This window comes from Wyeomyia smithii, chromosome 3 (assembly GCF_029784165.1).
Source record: "Wyeomyia smithii strain HCP4-BCI-WySm-NY-G18 chromosome 3, ASM2978416v1, whole genome shotgun sequence".
Classification (NCBI taxonomy): domain Eukaryota; kingdom Metazoa; phylum Arthropoda; class Insecta; order Diptera; family Culicidae; genus Wyeomyia; species Wyeomyia smithii.
Genome location: NC_073696.1, coordinates 41,034,403 through 41,052,991, shown reverse-complemented (window position 1 = coordinate 41,052,991; position 18,589 = coordinate 41,034,403). Strand labels below are relative to the sequence as shown.

At 37.7% G+C, this 18,589-nt stretch overlaps 1 protein-coding gene across 2 annotated transcripts in view; it reads left to right on the top strand.

The window, feature by feature from the left end:
* Nucleotides 1-2,772: 2,772 nt before the first annotated feature.
* Nucleotides 2,773-18,589, top strand: part of LOC129733170 (1-phosphatidylinositol 4,5-bisphosphate phosphodiesterase classes I and II) — a 181,893-nt gene continuing 166,076 nt past the window's right edge. For both annotated transcript variants that reach the window (XM_055694793.1, XM_055694792.1), the window contains exon 1: nt 2,773-3,884. The gene's annotated coding sequence lies outside the window, so the exon portion shown is untranslated. The remainder of the gene's footprint in view (nt 3,885-18,589) is intronic.

Here is an 18,589-nt window from a genome sequence, read left to right as displayed (position 1 = left end):
CTAAAAAACAACTAAGCAGCTGGAGCTAACCAACTCTCCAGCTTGGGCGCTGCACTATGTTATTACCAAATTTAGGAAGAGGAGGTAGAACCGGAGAAGTAGATGAAGGGTACATGAGAGAAACAGGTTCCAGAGAAAACAGGATCAACATCTCACCACGAAACGAACTCAGATTAGCGGTGATGGAATCGAGGTGGTAGACGAGTTCATGTACCTGGGTTTACTGGTAACTGACAACGACAACGAAACCCAATGAGAAATATGAAGGTGCGGACGAAGGAAAATATCATCATCATAGTAGGAGCCAGCCACAACCTATGCAACTTGAGGAAAAAACAAGTTTTGTATGTATTTTCCAGCATAACTCTTGAATGCATGAACCGATTTCTACCAAGCAGTTCCTTTCACAAAGGAGGTGGTCATAGATTTATTTATGAGGTGGAGGGACAACCCCTGGAGAAGGAAGGGGTAAAAAAATCATGATTTTTGGTGCCTTATGGACTTTTTTCAACTAGTTCGATGACTTTCGGGCACTTGGTTATGTTTGGAAGCTAGAAGTTGATTTCCGGAGACCGAAACATGGTATCTGAGGCCATTTTCAAATCTAATATGGCGACTTTCGATTTCTGAGAAGTAGTATTAGTAGAAAACATTCATAAATCCCCCAAAAAGTTATATTTTCGGAACAAGGATGACGCTTAGATACCGGAAATCTGTGACATTTTGAAATTTAAGATGGCGACTTCCGATTCCTGGAAATCTGTGAAAATGGATTATTTACTGCAATATGCATATTTTCGGAATCAAGATGACATTTAAAGATCAAATATTGATGTTCGACGCTTTTTTCAATTCCAAGATGGTGATTTTCGGTTTCATGAAAGCTTGTTAAATTTGAAGGTAATGCTAAAATACTTTTCTATATGGATATTTTCGGAGCTTATACGGCGTAAAGGTCCATTCGTGACCTCCGGTTTGGGCAACGCTGTGTTAAACATCACTGATGAATCCAAATTCTAGAACCGGGGCTACACCCAGATGTCTGATGTCATTATGCAATCCAAGATGGCGTCTGCCGGCATCTAAGAGCTTCTGAAATCTATTTATATATAAATGGTGAGGTGAAATTTTTTTAGGAAAAGTAACTGATGTGGATGGAACGGGAGATGTGGGATGGCTGATTTGGAATAGAAAGTGCTTTTTGAATAAATAGTTGGTAGGGCATAGGATTGTGTTGAAGAATGGTATAAGCACAGACAAACAGACGTACCTCTTCGATGAAAAATCCTGAAAAATCTTCGTCCTTATTCGAAGCGTTGCACTCATGCGCCACCATGTGAGCTTATTGCCTACTAACTTATTCTCGTAAAACGGTTTTTGTGTTTGCTAATAGGTGCGTATGCTTGCTTAAATCAACACCTGTGACCTAGCTGACGGTTTTTGTCTTTGATAATGAATATGCACGCTAGCTTATAACGACACTATCGGCATTACAGCCCACTAAACAAAATTTCAAATTAATCGTTATTTTTCTGGTCGATGAAACCGTCATCGAGTGGCACGTCTGTTAGTCTGTGGTATAAGTGTTGATGAAATCAATGCGTTAAGGTTGAGTGACCTAGTAGAAGAGAGAGAAAATAAGAAAAATAGAGAGTTAGAGGGATAAAGAAACAGAGAAATAGAAATGAAAAATCAGAAAAAGAAAAAGGAAAGAAAAGCACAGAAAAAGAAATCAGAAACAACAGCGAAGTAGAGAAAGCGATATTGTGTTAGAATTGAAATGAAAATGATTGAAAATTTGGGAAAAAGAAACTACCAAAAAGATGAAAATGAATTTGTTGGGTAATTATTCGCTAGAGATAAAATTCTTTCACGTTTTAATTCTCAACATATCTCGTGACTCGATCAATAGGGACAAGTTTCGAGTTCAACCAGCCCTCAGTAATTTCTAGGCCACCAAACAACAAGAATCACGAGCAAGATTGGGTGTTCAGCTAGTCATTAAAAAAACCACAGAAACAAACGTTTTTGAACTTCTCAATTTTTTTCTTATTTCAATACTTACAAGCCCTAACGTGGAATAATACATTTTTGATTGAAAACTTCTATTGAGAAAAATTCAATACTGTCAGTTATCAGCAGAATTTAGAGCAGTCCTTGTTTTAAAAAACCCTCTTAAGGCCAAAATGGTATTCAAGCCAAAAACTTCCGACTTCGAGCCAACATTTCGAACTTTTAAAGGCACAAGACTCGGTAACAGTTAGTGCGTTACCTGTGAAAACGCTATTTCATGTTTGCTGCGGTAAAGCGAACATAAAATAGCGTTTGCACAGGAAACGCCATATCTATTTCCGAGTCTTGTGCTTCTGAAAATTCAAAGTGATGGCTCGAAGTTGGCCATTTGTTGCTTCAACACCGTTTCAATTATACAAGTCGCTGTCAAATAACGATTTTTCGGACGAATGTTCTTCAAATTCGCCCACTCTAAACTGGAGGTAGTAGTCAACATGCGGGAGGAAAGACTTCACTCTCGTTGTGCAGCTTATCTTCATCTTCTCTTCTCGGGGTGGAAGCATGTTTGCATATACATATATGTCCCCCCAATAACATCATACTCACTTTCGTTCTCTCTCTCTCTCTACCGTACGCCGTGACTCTCTCACCATGCTCTCGCTGGTGATGCGTTTGGGGATCTCTGAGCGTATTGGTGTGACTCCATCAAATCGTGTCGGCTGACGCCGTTGTCTTCGTCAAATCTGCACTCCAATCGCTCAGTCCGAGTAAGAGAGTTGGGGATTTCAGAGTGAAAAAGTCTTGCGAAATGATCACGTCTATCAATTAGCCAAAGTACCGTATCGCGTTCGGTAGTGGTTCGCTGCTGCAGATCTGCTGTGCTTGTGATGTGTTGTGTGCTGGTTGTGTGGCCTAGAGAGGTTTGCTGCTGTCGAAGAAAGGGTCAAACTGTGTGAACTGTGGATGCTGGAAGCTTAGTGAAGTAGTTCCGGTGGAAGCCCATCACGGGGGGCATTCTCGGCACCAAAAGTCGCAACCAGTAGCTGCTCATCTAGCGGGAGACCTTTTTCGGTTGGCCCTCACACCTGAGGACTTTTCCCTTCTCGTGATTTATCTAGGCCACACCAATATTTCGCTCTCGCGGGTATCGTGTGCTCCGATGAAACGCTCGGTCGCTCGGTGCAGGAATACAACCCCAAAAATCCAGCGAGTAACAGAAGCTCGTGTCATTTAGTAGATAGGGTAAGAAGGCTGCGGTTGTTCAGTGTTCTGTTCTCGGATTTGTTATGGTTGATTGACAGTGTTAAATTGGCAGGATGGAATAAGTGAAGTGGATTCACAAGCGTTTCATCATTTCTTTGAATCGACATCAAATAGCTTGGATTTTTGCAGTAAACTGCTGTGCATAGCAATTGTCCAATAAAGTGCTTATTCCGAGATATTGTGTTGTTGTTCTGTGCAGTCATAATCGTTCTGTTGGATTTTGTCTTACCTACACACCGAGCACATCAAGATAAAAGAAAACAACCCTCAGTGCGGATTAATAACGTAGCAAATGATTTAAACTGGTTCACTGTATTAAAAAAAAAACACTTTGTCAAATATGGCCCACCGTGTGTAAAATTCTGTGGATAAAGTTACATGTTGTTGCATAAAGGCTAAAAGAGTGTTAACCACACGCACCTAGCGTCGAGGTGTGATGCAGTTTGCTCACAGTGTCGCGTTCTGCACAGTTCTGCGACTCTACCATTCGTAGAATTACACCTAGAATATGATATAGGTTGAAATCACTTGACCCGGACGTAAACACTGCACACAGCGAAACAAAAATTGGAGAGACAGCGAGAGAGCGAGAAAAGGAGGCAAACGTGGTAAGAATCGAAAAATGAACAAACAAAAGTAGTATATACAGTCATGGAGAAAATGAATACACTTGTAGTTTTGGTTAATTTTTCATATTTTGGGCACTGATTTCAGTTGTTATATGATGTTATGTTACATCATTACGATCTGCAGACACTCTCTTTCAGAGAGGAACGGAGAAATAACTGGAATTTTCCTGTGTCGGTAATTCTGAAAATTTTTTGCGTGAGTTAGTGCTTTTTAAGGTGGCGATAAAAATAAATACACTATTGAAATATATATACAAAACATTCCAAATAAGCTTTGCTTCTCTACATATAGTTAGCAAAGTGACCTTTTGCGTTACAAAACTCACTTTCAATGTTTTGTGGCGTGTACTTTGTTTTGTTAAATCATGTTCAATCTTCGTGGTATGATTACCACCAGTTTTTCACGAGTAGAAGCTGGGCTAGCATTTAACGCTGCCTGTACATCGTTCCATAAGTCAGTTTCATTCTATAGATGATGCTTTGCAACGTAGAACTTAACAATCTTCCATAGATTTTTGATACGGGTAAAGTTAGGAGTCTATGCTGGCCAATCCAACAATTTTATATTTTCCTCTGAAAACCATCTTCAAGTTTTCAATGCTGCATGTTTAGGATCGTTACCCTCCAATGGAGAGGCATGTTTTCTTTGGCATACGGAAGCATCACGCTACGTAAAATATCTACATAGTCATCAGGATTCATAGTCTATGTTATAAAATGAATGGGTTTCACACCAGCATCAAAAAACTGCACCACATCATTTTATGGTCACTTCCAAATTTGACTATTTTCTTGGTTAATTTTGCGTTGAAGACAATATTTACCGATCTTCCCACCAGCTGCTGACCGTTTGGACCTAAAAGGTTAAATTTCGACTCATCCTACCAAGACACGATGTGCCATTTAGTTGCCCCCTAGTCTAAGGACTTTTTAGAAAATTCAGTTCTTGCCAAGATGTGTCGCTTTTGAAGAAGAGTTAAGTTTCCTGTGTAACTAGGTGGTCGATTTTGCTTCCGTATGCCGAAGAAAATATGCCACTTTGCTGGATCTTTAGGCAGTATAACCATCCTAAACATACAGTAATGAAAACACGAAGATGATTTTCAAACGAAAATATAAAATTATTAGTTTGGCCAGCGCAGTCTCTTAATTTAAATTCATTTAGAAATTCTATGGAAGATTGTGAAAGTCTGGGTTGCAAAGCATCATCTAAAGAATGAAACAGACTTATGGAACGTCGTACAGGCAGCGTAAAATGCAAGCCCACCTTCTACTCGTGAAAAACTGGTGGTAAACATACCACGAAGATCGAATATGGTTTTACAAAACAAAGGACAAGCCACAAAATATTGAAATCGAGTTTTGTAACATAAAAGGTCACTTTGCTAACGATCTGTAGATAAATAAAGCTTATTTGAAATGTTTTGTATAAAGTTTTTAATAGTGTATTTATTTTTTTCATCACCTTAAAAAGCACTAATTTACGCAAAAAATTTTCGGAATCACCGACACAGAAAAATTCCAGTTATTTCTCCGTTCCTCTCTGAAAGAGAGTGTCTGCAGATCGTAATGATGTAACATAACATCATATAACAACTGAAATTAGTGCCCAAAATATGGAAAATTAACCAAAACTGCAAGTGTATTTATTATTTTCTCCATGACTGTATAAGCGCTAATCTGCGGGTATTTTAAAATCCGCTTATACTCTCTCGGGCACACGGCTAGATGCTGGTTAATGGTCTTGGTTAAATGGCCAAGATAAATCAATAAGTATATATTATATTTTTATCATCAGAATTCTGCATGCAGTTGTGTCCAACAGGATGATACCTACTAACGTAAATGCACAAAGATGTTGTTATGAATTCTTCATGGTATTAAACTAACATAACGTGATTTTACAAATCCAGTTTTTTCTCTACGTCAGCGAATCCAAAGGTTACACTGTTTTGCACTTTTTAAAGTAGTTTTCCTATGATTACAAAAAATGTGTTATGTGATATTAAAAAATACTGTGAAAGTGTAATCCAATTTCGATTGTTTTCTTCCGATGTAATTAGTTGGAATTCATGCGGAATCCGACTGAATTCACCTAATAGTGTGAACGCCCAGTGTTTAACACTGATTGTTCTTCTTACGCGAACAAAAACTGTGATTGCACTTGTCAGAATTGAATCTATTTCAGCGATCTTGTTGTTGAAACAAGTAACGTTTTAAAATCAAATTATGCCCCTACACTTTATTACAGCGATTGATCGAAATGTAAATTAAATTCCCATCAACTCTCTTCGTAAATATTCTCTCCGTTAGCTGAATGACTGGCACCAGTCAATGTATTCGTTCGTATGCACGGCAGAATACGTGCCAGCTGGTAGCGGCCCTGCACAAATCGCGAACGTTGTTTGGGTATGGATTAATCACACCGTGGCAAAAACACTTTCTGGTTGTAGATAGGCTTTGCGTTCTCTGTTCGCCGGAGAGCCGCTAAAGCTGTTGTTGTATGTTTTATTTTTGTTTTAATGTACATCTTTTTTCCGCTGGCAGAATGTCATAAACTTCAGTCGGCAGTACTGCAGCGACTTTGTCTGGTATTGGTTTTTTGGCAGCATGATTCATTGTACTCAAGTTACTATGCAGATCGATGACGTGAAGTTATGATCGCACAGCCTGACTGAACACTGCTGCATGATTTCATTAGAGGACACACCAGGTTTGAAACGTGCCTGGATTACATGATGTTTGGTAAAGCAATGACATTTAGGAGACTCTAAAATTGATACTCGGGCTTTGAAAATCGAATTCGATTTTTTTTTTAAGAAGCAAGGTTCCGGCTGACAGCTTCAACGCATCTTAATGACTGATGGTATGCTGAGCACTGTTTCACACTCCTTAGTCGCACATATCAACCATCTTTCGCTGATGGGTACATTTATAGTTTGAACAGTTTGGACATTGTCACCTAGCGTGAAGTTTTTCGCCATGTCCCCGACAGCCTGCGGTTGGTAAGTTGACGCAGAATTATTAATATACATTTTTATGGCAGACTTTTATGCGCTTGTCCTAAATGAATAATGTGCTTGGTCTGGGAGACGTTTGTTGGCTTAAGGGTTCTTGGTGTATATTAAGATTCCATGCGAGAAAAAAAACACAGCTGTCGCAATAAATGTCTTCATTTCTAATCTTTACTAGTCTAATTAAGGTGAAACTGTGTGTGCCGACTTAGAGCCACCATTTTGAATTTTCAGAAGCACAAGACTCGGAAAAGGATAATGCGTTCCCTGTGGAAACGCTGTTTTATGTTTGCTTCACCGCAGCAATATTGACGAATTTCAAATCCGTTTGGTTTCCATAAAGCGATCAGTCTGTGCTTTCAAAATGCCTTGTACCCGGTTACAAGAAAGCAAAATGTTTGTTTTTTTCCTCTTACTCTGTTTACGGATCGTGATGTGATTTAAAGGTTCATTCAAAGATTTTGAAATCATCAATCTTTGCATACTGTATGATGGAGAAAAAAACACCTGGCAGCTTCTTGATATATTTTTTCTCTACTTCGTATGGGATGAACTTGAAAAATTGGAGTTGAAAGAAACTAAGAACATGTGAAAAATATACGACATCATGTATTGTTACTTGACTGGAGAAAAATTTCATTGCTTTTCAAGTAACAAATTTGTTACAAAATGGAGAATTTTTCGATATTGCTTTTAAAGTAAAAATAAGTCTATAATTCTTATTAGTTTTAAGTTATAGTTAACAAGTTGAGCAAAGTTTTTTTTTACAGTTTTGCATAAATGTAACCATTAGGTACAGATTCTTTGAAAGATATAAGTGAATTTTTGCGTGAGAATCTACTTATTCAACATTATTATCTACCCGCTCTCTGCATTCTTAAATCTTTGGAAGTAGAAACATGTTTGGCTGCCATGGCGCATAAGCTGTGGAAATGCTACATGAACACTACGTTGATCGAGCGCTTATAAAACCAAGAAGAAGCATTGTTTTCTGTCAACACTCCCAATGTTCCGGTGTCAGTAGGATTTCCATCTGAAGTAACCTGGTGTAACGAATTTATACACTCAGCTGCATCAAGCAAACAATATCAAGTAGCTATGATCTACAACGTGTTTCAGAGGTTACTTTTGATGGGAATCTGACTGCGACGCCGGTGCACTGGTAGGGGTACTGGGGGTAAGCCCGGCCCCCTACGGAAAATGATTCTTTAGCAGCACTTGATGGCGAATATTGCTATTTTTCTTTCACAAAATCATTACCCAGATTGTTTTCTACAAGATATGAAGGTTTTCAGTGATTTTAAACTGTTATTTTACAAGGAATAGTGAAGTTTTGAAACTAAGATAAAAATGACGTTTAGCAATCAGTGCGGGTGAAACCGGCACCCCTTGGGGGTAACACCGGCACCTAAGTTTGTTCATGAATTAACTCGAATTAACTGAACCAATTTGAATTCGGAAACCGCCGAATGGCAAATCTTACATTTCTGTATGTTACTGTTGAATTTGGTTCTTGTCGGTAAGCTGGTTCTGGGCAGATTACCGGAACAAGTTCCGGGGAACATTATGTATAAACAATGAAACAATTTGATACTCGGCAAGCCTATCATGTGGCACTTTAAATCATATTATTAACTAGTTTCATTGAAGTCAGTATCACATTGACCACACCGGGAAAGCCGACAGTTTTGTGACTTGATTCAGTACATTTGGCACCTCTAATAACCCTTGGAATCATTCATAAATCACAGAAAAGCTTGAGTGCATGGTTCTAAGTCGATTAATTAATTTATTTATTAGCGAGACATCGGTAATAGATGAGAAATATGTGTCAGTAACATCCAACTAGCCTCAGACCATGTCGGGCTCACCCCACTCACTGGGTGATGGTGTTACCCCGACAGCACACATTTTATTTAAAAGAGTATTTCTACAAATTTATCGCTTCAATTTACCTCAGATCGAATTCCTGTGATTGCTAACAATACAGGCAAGAAATTGTAGAGTAACGAAAAATTATTTTAGTCTTTTCAAATGAATGAAAGCTTAAGTTCCACTCACGAAAAACTACATCCGTTTACGCATCAGCTGCAGTAGCGTATGTTTTGTCTATTATTTTGACGTTTGACGTTTCACGGTGGCTTCGATGTGTCTTAAAATGTCTAAAATATTAAATACCAACACTTCACATATTCCAAAACACAGTTAATTAGCGTTTTCTAGTAAAATCCTAAGGGTGACGGTCTTACCCTTAGTGCCGGGCTTACCCCCAGTACCCCTACTGTTGCTAAAAAAAATGTTTTCAGCATTTGATAAGACACACTCAACTTTGAACAGATATAGAATTTATTTTGAACATCCTACTTTTTTGATGTCTTCGGCAAAGTTGTTAGGCATCGAAAAACCTACCATTTGAAGTCATGATACGTATGGTTCAGGCCATTTTCAGCTCCTTAGAATGGACAATTTAAAAAAGTTGGTTTTTTCATACAAATCTTAATACAAATTTAAAATGCGATGCACCAAGCGAAGACATAACCAATCGATTTCCGAAAAATTTAGGATTGTCTTGGTTCTGGCTTTCTACTATAAAGTTTCGTTTTTTTTTTCATATAACGACACCTCACTCTAATGAATACATACCAATTAATTCTAGTTCTATTCATTTTGTTGAATAAGAGAATATTTTCAACGGATCCTAGTCTTAGTTTCCACGACCGACTTTTTGTGACTGAGGCGAAAACAACAACAAATTATCAGGTGATGAGAGTCTACCGACATTCATTGGAAGGAGTTATGCTCATAAGTGCAGGGATTTCGCACAGAAGGTATGCAGAGAGATGTTTACGTTCACTAAACTTCAATAACTAAACTATTACAAGTTATTGACATACGCTAGAAACCAATAAAAAGTATAGACTGGCCTATAATACTTGTTGGCCTATAATGCTGGGATGACTGTATATTATAATGTTTTAATTTGGTATTTAATAAGATGAGTAGAGGGAAAAATTCTCGAGTTCCCGTAAATCGTTATTAAAGTTTTGATAGGCTGAATTAACCACTGTCGAAGATAAAAAAACACTGAGAATAGTTGATGAAATGCTATTGCAAAATCCAACAAAAATCATCATAGATTTAGGAATATATCGATTGTGTTTCCGGGTAAATTGAAAAAGCTTGAACAGTTCCATGCTCAATATTAACATAATCTCAATAATATTTATACACCACCCGCAATAAGTTTGAAATCACTCTATTAAGTATTCCAACGCTCAGGTTAAATATTGCAGCACTCCCTAACGTTTGTTTAAAAAAATTGACTTTTTCGACTGGTGATAAAAAAAAACTAAGACAAATTATTGAGTTTGATGAATTTGCCATGGAAGGTAATTATATTAACTTACTTGCAAAAAAATCTGGCGGCCTTCCGGCGTTAAACTGGAACATTCGCCATTGAGAATGAAAATATGGGTGTGGGCATGTTTTTGAATTCTTTTTATGATTTGTTTAAAAATTCCTCTCCAGTTTTAGAAACGAATTTGTTGGAGTAGATCTTCCCTTTCAGGTTTGCCCTAGAATTCGCGAACGCAGCTGAGGGACGTTGGGCGGGTTCACCAACTTAGGTACCACATCGATATCTCCTCCAAAGATGGTTTTGAGTAGTGACCCGACGCCAGATCCGGCCAGAGCACCGCGTCTTCACCTTTATGGTATTTTCTGATGACTGTCTTCCGGTAGACACTCCGTAGTATAAAATATCCCTGTTCGAGGGCAGTCCGGGGCGAAAGAAGAGCGGCTTTGACATCCCCTTCTCGCTGATTGTCAGCCACAGCAGCACCTTTTTGAGGAACTTGGTCTATGAAATGAACTTTACCTCGGAGCTCACTTCCTTCGTAGGGGAAGTACAATACGAAGTGCCCTGCCAGTCGTTGCCTACCAGGGTGAGATAGCTCTCGTCGTCCATCACAACCGCCACGTCGCGATTTGCCGAGAAAGTCGACTTGACCATCTTATTCAGCCGCTTCCGCTGCATCATTGCCTGCAGCTCCGAGACCAGTGGACGAAACTGCCGTTTGCTGACATGTATGTTCAAGTTAGCTAGGTACTTTTTCACTATTTCGCCGACCTCGCGGCCAAGCCCACGCAGCGATGTAGTCACTTTTCCCTCGGGCTTATTCTTCAGCAACCTTTGTAGCTTCTTGTTGCTAAGAGTTGTTGGCCGTCCAGAACTGGGCTTTCTTTCGATGTTCTGATTGTTGTCCAATAGTGCCAAGATATTGTAGATGCCGGAACAGGCGTATTCAGCTCCCATAAAATGCCGCGCGATGCAAACTGTTTCCAAAGCTGCAAAAACGTGATCGAAATTATTTTGACCCAAACAACTTGATTTTAGAGCCACAATGTCTTCAGTAAAGTTGTTCCATTAATTATTCTCCATGTTAAAGAAGTTACAGTTTTATGATTAATCCACTTAACAGTGTAAAGCGAATTTTCCTTTTTTCATTTTTGCTTATAAAAATTCATCGTGTTCGGCAGAGTTGTAGCACATTTCATATCCGCCTATTTAAATGGACTTATGTGGAGCTTTCTACAGATTGCCACTAAAAATAAGTTTTTTGATATAACTTTTAGAAGTGATTTCCTACAATTCTTCAATGTTCTACAATGTTGTTTGCTATAATAAAAAAAAAAACAATGTCTGCGAAAAAAGTTTCTTTTTATCTCACATATTTCTCTGGTTAAACAAAGCATTAATTTAATAACAGATATCTTCAAAATTTGCAATTATCTGCAGACTAAACCATTTCTATATGAAAGTATAACTAAAACATCATTCAATCCAAATATAGACATTTGTTTCTCGCTGTCTCCTGTGTTTATATCTGTAAGTGAATTGGTGTACTAATTTAATAGAAATCCTCAATAACTAAATAATTATAAGAGATAAAAATAAGCTTTCTTTAGTGAACTAGTGTGTTTTATTGTACTGAAAAACATTGTGGAACATTGAAAATTTTTAGAAACTCATTATAAAAAGTTATATAGAATATGATTTTGAGGGGCATTCCAAGGGAAACTTCACAATAGTCCATTAAAATTGGTAGATAGAAATATGGTGTCTTCGACAAAGTTTCTTCTTACAATATGTCCTAAAACTTTATTCAGTAAAGTGGATTTTATATGCAAAAATGAGAAAAATAAAATTCGTTTCTCTCTTTTGGGTACAATAATCACAAAATTCTAACTTTCATAACATGAAAAATAATTACCAAAACAACTTTGCTGAAGACACTATGGCTCCAAAATAATTTTTTTGAGTAAAAAGTAATTGGTGTGAATTAGTGCATTATTTAAATAGAAATCATCAATAACTATAAAAATATGCTAAAAAATAAAATTCCTTCGCAGACATTGTTTTATTATAGCAAATAATATATCAGAACATTGAAAAATTGTAGAAAATCACTACTAAAAGTTATATTGAAAAACTGATTTTTAGTGGCAATCTGTAGCAAACTCCACATAAGTCCATTTAAATAGGCAGATAGAAGTATGGTGTCTTTGACAAAGTTGTTTCTTATAAAATGTGCTACAACTTTGCCGAACACGATGAATTTTTATAAGCAAAAGTGAAAAAAGTAAATTTCGGATTAATCACAAAACTGTAACTTCTATAACATGGAGAATAATGAATGGAACAATTTTACTGAAGACATTGTAACTCTAAAATCAAGATTTTGGGGTCAAAATAATTTCGATCACGTTTTCGCAGCTTTGGAAACAGTGTGCGATGTCCGTTGTCGACGTAATGGGGTACGGTTTTTTGAACGCATACACTTCTGAACGAAGTAGCCTCACTGTTTTTACCATTACGCTTAGAATTCGAGTTGTCAATTTTTTTCTGCTGACTCATGAGTTACTATGATTGATGCTGCATAGGTAGTTACGTCATTGCATGTGAAGGTAAAAACATGAAAAATCGGTTATTTTGTACGTTACTTTAAACGTTGAAAAGTTTAGAATCACACAGAATAGGTAAATAGATATGTTGTGTTTTCGACGACCTAGAAAGTCACGGTCTTCAGTAAATTGTTCGTGAAGTCAAAAGTTTCTGTTTGGTGGACAGCTTAGACGATCTTGAGAAGAAGGGACATTGACAAACATGCAGTGATCAAAGTACTTCAAACTGCATGCTCACTAGTACCTTTCTGCGGCTGAATTTTCGCAGACTTGTTGCAGACCACAAGTCTTTGACCTCTTGAATAACTTTGCTGAAGACCACAACTCTCTTGGTTGTCGGAAGTATAAGATAGGATTTCATATAACTGCTCATTATGGGTACTGTTAAATTTTTCTGTGTGCTGCCATATTCAATGTTTCAATACTCAGTGAAGTGATTCCAAACTTACGGTGGGTAGTGTACATAAAATTTCCAAGTGCTTAAGCTTTTCCATATTGTTCGACTAGAAAAATTTTATAAAATGTTCCAAATTTTGCCAAAATGAAAAAGCTACTCGATCGATTATGGAGGTACTTGTTGTCTCAAACAAACATGTTAGAGCTTTCCTGTCCTAACTTTATTGGTTGATTGTATTATGTAAACCAGATTTTTGTGTTCAAAACTTGTGTAAAAACGTCACAATTCCGAACTAAGATTTCGGTCTGATGATTGAATAATGTTATTTTTCTAGTAAGCATTTATTTCTTTGTATAATCCAATTTTTATGCATTTGTTTTCTAATTAAAAAAGTTTAAATTAGTTTTGAGTTCTCGAAAAGCCATCGATTGACAACTTTTCTCAATCTTTCTTGTTATTACCCCGGGCTGAGTTTCCCAGAGCAAAAGAAATGGAAAATACTGGCGCTTGAGCTTGAGCTTGAGCGTGAACGACAGCACATTTCGTAGTTGCTTCTACGTCATGGATCTGAGCTAGTGAAGTATCATAAAAAACGACCTTACGATGGCTAATTTGAGATTTATTTACCACCTTCAACGTGCCACAATTCAGTAGCTTCCGCTTTTGTATATATCAACTAGCTGAATGAACCCGGCCTTGCTCGTGTAAAAATTTCTGCTGTTTCTATAATTTTCTATATTTCCATATATTTTTTCCAACCCATCATTTCAAATAATATTTCTATTTTAGTTATAAACTTACTTATATACCACCTTTTTCGTTGATTAACAATCGATGCGGAGGCATTCCAGCTAGGTCGAATAAGTTCAAAAATTCCGTTGGAAAATAGATTGCCTCATCAGCATCTTCAACGGTATCGATTAACCTACAATAAACTCAAATTAGACTGAAATTGCATAATCACCTCTGATAGTTAAAATTATTGCTTGCTATGTCTTCTCGTTCTACTTTTTTGTGTAAACAATATCAATATTATCCTTATAGTTGAACATCAGTCTTCATAAATTAATTAACAATTTGGAGATACGGGAACTATCTCAACATTTTCCTCAAGTTTTGAATAACTTCCAATGCAGAAACACAGCCCTCATTATACCAAACGTTCGAACACAAATTTTCGGTTTTGGGGAGTCAGCTCTGACCTATGAACCTAATATCAGGGAGTATTTGAATATTTTTCTGCTTGAATTTGAAAATAGCTTTGGACACCCGTTGTCATTTTCTGAACATAGTTCTCTTTCTAGAAATATTGACATTATTTAACCATTTTACTCAGTTTTACACAGTTCGACAGAAAGCAGAAATCGCGGAGTTGATTCCAAAATAACGTTCCAATATTACGTCCAAGCCTTCTTCTGTATTCTAGTAGCCTTTCCAGTAAATGTAATCCGCCATGTACGATTTAAAAAATTGCGCCGGACATGAATATTTGGATTCTGGACGTCATCTTGATATCGAAAATATACATAATGCAGAGCATATATTCGTTTTTCACAAAATTCTGAAACCGAATGAATTTTGAATTTAAAAAATGTCGTTGGACTTTTATTTCTGGTTTCTAGAGGGCATCCTGGTTCCGAAAATACCAATGTTTGGAGGTTTGTAAACATTTTCTACAATTGTATACAGCTTCCCAGAAACCAAATGTTGCCATCTCTGTTTTGGAAAAACATCGGACATCATATTCCGGTCCCTAGACATCATCTTCTGGCCATGACCGACCGAGGGCATGAAAGTTATCGCACCTTTTCAAAAAGCTCCCATAGGGCACTAAAAAACCTGACTTTCTTATAAATTAAGACCCCCTCCCTCTTTGATAGCTGCCCCTTTCTCTTTTCGACATCATGTTCCGGTCTCTAGAAATCAATTTTAGATCTCAAGACATGACCAACGGCCTGAAAACTATCGTATTCATTCAAAAAGTTCCCATAATGCATGAAAATACTTGTTTTCCTGACTAATTAAGATTCCCTCCTCCTTTGGGGGTTGCTCCTTCCTCTTCCCAATATTCCTATGACCATTTCCTCTGTACAAAGAACACGTATGCCAACTTTTTCAAACATATTTTCTATCCAAAACGCTAGATTTGACTCTCCGTTATTAAATTATGCGAGAAATATGTCAAGTAATCGTTCCAAAAACGGATCAAAGCAGGTTGGTTGTTTTAAAACACTTCTCTAGAAACATCATGCCGATTCCGAAAATATCAAGTATTGCCAAGTATATAATTCCATTATTAATTTTCGCAGATTTCCAGAAACCGGAAGTCGGCAACCCAAGTTTCAAAGTATCGTCAGACACCGATAACCGGCTCTTAAGATTCATTTTTGCTCCGAAAATACCAACATTGAGGGGGGTTTGTGAGCGTTTTCCACAGTTTTAAATGGCTTCCTAGAAACCGGAAGTCGCCATCTCGAATTGAAAATGGCATCGAACATCATGTTTCGGTCCCTAGACGTCAACTTCTGGCCTTCAAATATGACCAAGAGCCCGAAAATCATCAAATTTCAATGAAAGGTTTCCATTATGTATGCAAATTTATTACTTTTGACCCTCTACTTCTTTAAGGGTGACCCCTCCCCCTATCCAATATATCTATGACCACTTCCTTTGTACAAAGAACACGTATGCCAAGTTTGGTTAAAATCGGTTCAGGCCTTTGAGAGTTATGATGGAACATACATACATACATACATACAAAACTTCTCTTTTATACAAATAGAAGAAGATAGATAGAAGAAGAAGATAGAAGATAGAAGATAACGGCACCAGCTACGTCGTTACGGTCAGTTGAAGAAGGATAAAAGCAAGTGCTATAATCATTGTTGCCAGAGACCGAGTTTGCATCTGCATCTCTAACGACCATAGCGGAAAGTAAGGTTACATTGTCACCATGATAAGTGATGGTGTTTTAAACTTTTATCCTTCCCTCTACACGTGCTTATATATAGACGCTACTGCTTTTCTTTACCGAGCCTCGTTAGTTATCCTGTCAAGGCAATTATATCTGCCTGAAAGGTACTCTATTCATTCAACTGAGTGTAATTTTTTTCTGGAGTTTAGCGTGAGGGAAGGGTCAAGATCGAAGGGAGCCTGAGAATAAACCCATGCGTAAGGGTCCCTCTCACATTGAACGGTCTGGTTCTACAAAGATTCGAGCTTATGAGCAATCGCTTGAGGCTAAAAGCTCCCCTACAGAAAATGTGAAAAATGCTGGATCTGAAAAAGTTTTTGTTAGAAAACGTTTTTTATTTTAAGAGTAAGGAAGCTTGATTTACAAGCTCACTGAAAACATTTTTACTCGTAATCAAAATAGTGCAGTGATACAGTTTAGTGTGAAGAAGATAATTCAATGCAAATAACAATAAAATCAATATAACCAACGACCTTTACCTGAAGCCTGTGCTGTATTGAAAATATTTAAGTGCACCTGCTTCGTGAGATAACCCTTTGGAGGTCAAATTAAAGCTTAGCGAAATTGTGCACGAGTTTCATAGAATCGATGTTGAAATTACAATCTTCATGATTTAGGTTTTGTTTGATCCCTGGAATACCTCATTCAAAGATTGTAAGTCATTTTCTAAAATATCATTTTCCAGTCTACTACCTAAAAACACCCGGACCCATAGAGGGTTACCTTTCCGTCGCTATCATCTACAAATCAGTAATTAGCAGACTGGATTTGTTGCTGACGCATTCTTCTTCGCTCGGCTCTCGCTTCATTTTAACTGAACTATGTATATTCAAATGACGCTCTTTAGGAAAACACACACCCGACATGGTCGCAGCTGTGTTGTACACGTTCTGTCAATGGAAAGGAGAATCACGGCTCTTCCTAGCGTGTGTTCTATGCGTATCGGTTTACTACATACCCACATGTCGGCAAACCTATGCTGTCTTATACCTCCGGCTAGTACAGGGATCAGAAATAGATTCATTCATCAAGTGGTAGGTAAATAGCCAAGTAAACAATACTGCTTCTCGATTCGAGTGGCTGGCGAGCCCGTTTCGTTTACCCACCACACAGTCCGAGTGTGTTTCGTGTGACAAGCATGCCACTACTACCACACCACGCGGGGGACCTGTCACTATACCTAGCTACCACTAATCCAACTCAATTTTGACTCAACCACTTGAGCGGCTCTCTCAGCTTTCGCTTTCGGAACAAAAATCGGTGCGATGAGAGGCAGCGGTCCCGATTAAGGTATCAATCATGAAAGCGTTGTTTATTGCTGCGGAAATAGGTGTTTACTGTATCGAAACGCATTGGAGGATTTTCGTTTACTATCGTATCACTGTGAGATCTTTTATGGCCACACATTGTTTTGGTTTTCTTTCGAAACAACTTATTTTATCCTCATAGTCTTATGTTTCAAAACACTTTAAATGAGTGTAAAATTTAATCCTCTGGGTGCTGTTCGGTCTCTGGTTGCACTATTCAAGCATTTTCTAGGAGTTTGAAATTGCTTTCGATCAATCGATTGAATGATTTTTTGCTTCGCAAACCTTCAAGTGATTTTCTCCGTAGTGGGTTGAGTGTGAAATGTGTTGCATTGGGAAATTCTTGTACTGGCATTCAAATGGGCTGGTAAGAAGCGTTTACAACGCTATAACGATTGCAATGATAGTGTTATCTAGTAATATGAAAGTATGCTTCTCGTATCTTATCTATCTAAAGCAGTTATACATTTGAATATTTCATCCTGCATGAATGTTGAATCCAAAGTGACTAGAATGAAATGAAAAATAGTGCCATGAAACATCAAACCAACAAAATCATCATAAACGGAAACCATCAGTCTCACTTTGGCAAAAGCACTTTTCCAGTTAGCTTCATGGAAAAGCAATTCAAGTTGAAATAAATTTTCAACGATTGATAATCGAGTATGTATGGCGAAGCTGGCAGTTATTTTTTATTTTATCAACTTGAGCGCGTTACCCGTTTACCCCGTGCTACATATGTGCTCTGAAACGACGAAACCCGTAGGATGGTTGGGATTCAGTTTCACAAATGGCAAACAGTGGCTGCTGTGATTTCACATACGTGTTTGTGTTTGCTGGCGTCGGCGGGCGTCTGGACCTGGATGCTAGTCGAGTTGATAAATTAGCGCGCATTAGCGCTAATTACTGGTTCATATATTAAAAGCATAATCCATGCACGGTTTTGTTGTCGGTTTAGAAAAACAAGGTATAAATCAACTGGTGAATAATAGATTTTATTCTGGTGAAATATGGATGATAAGAGCGTG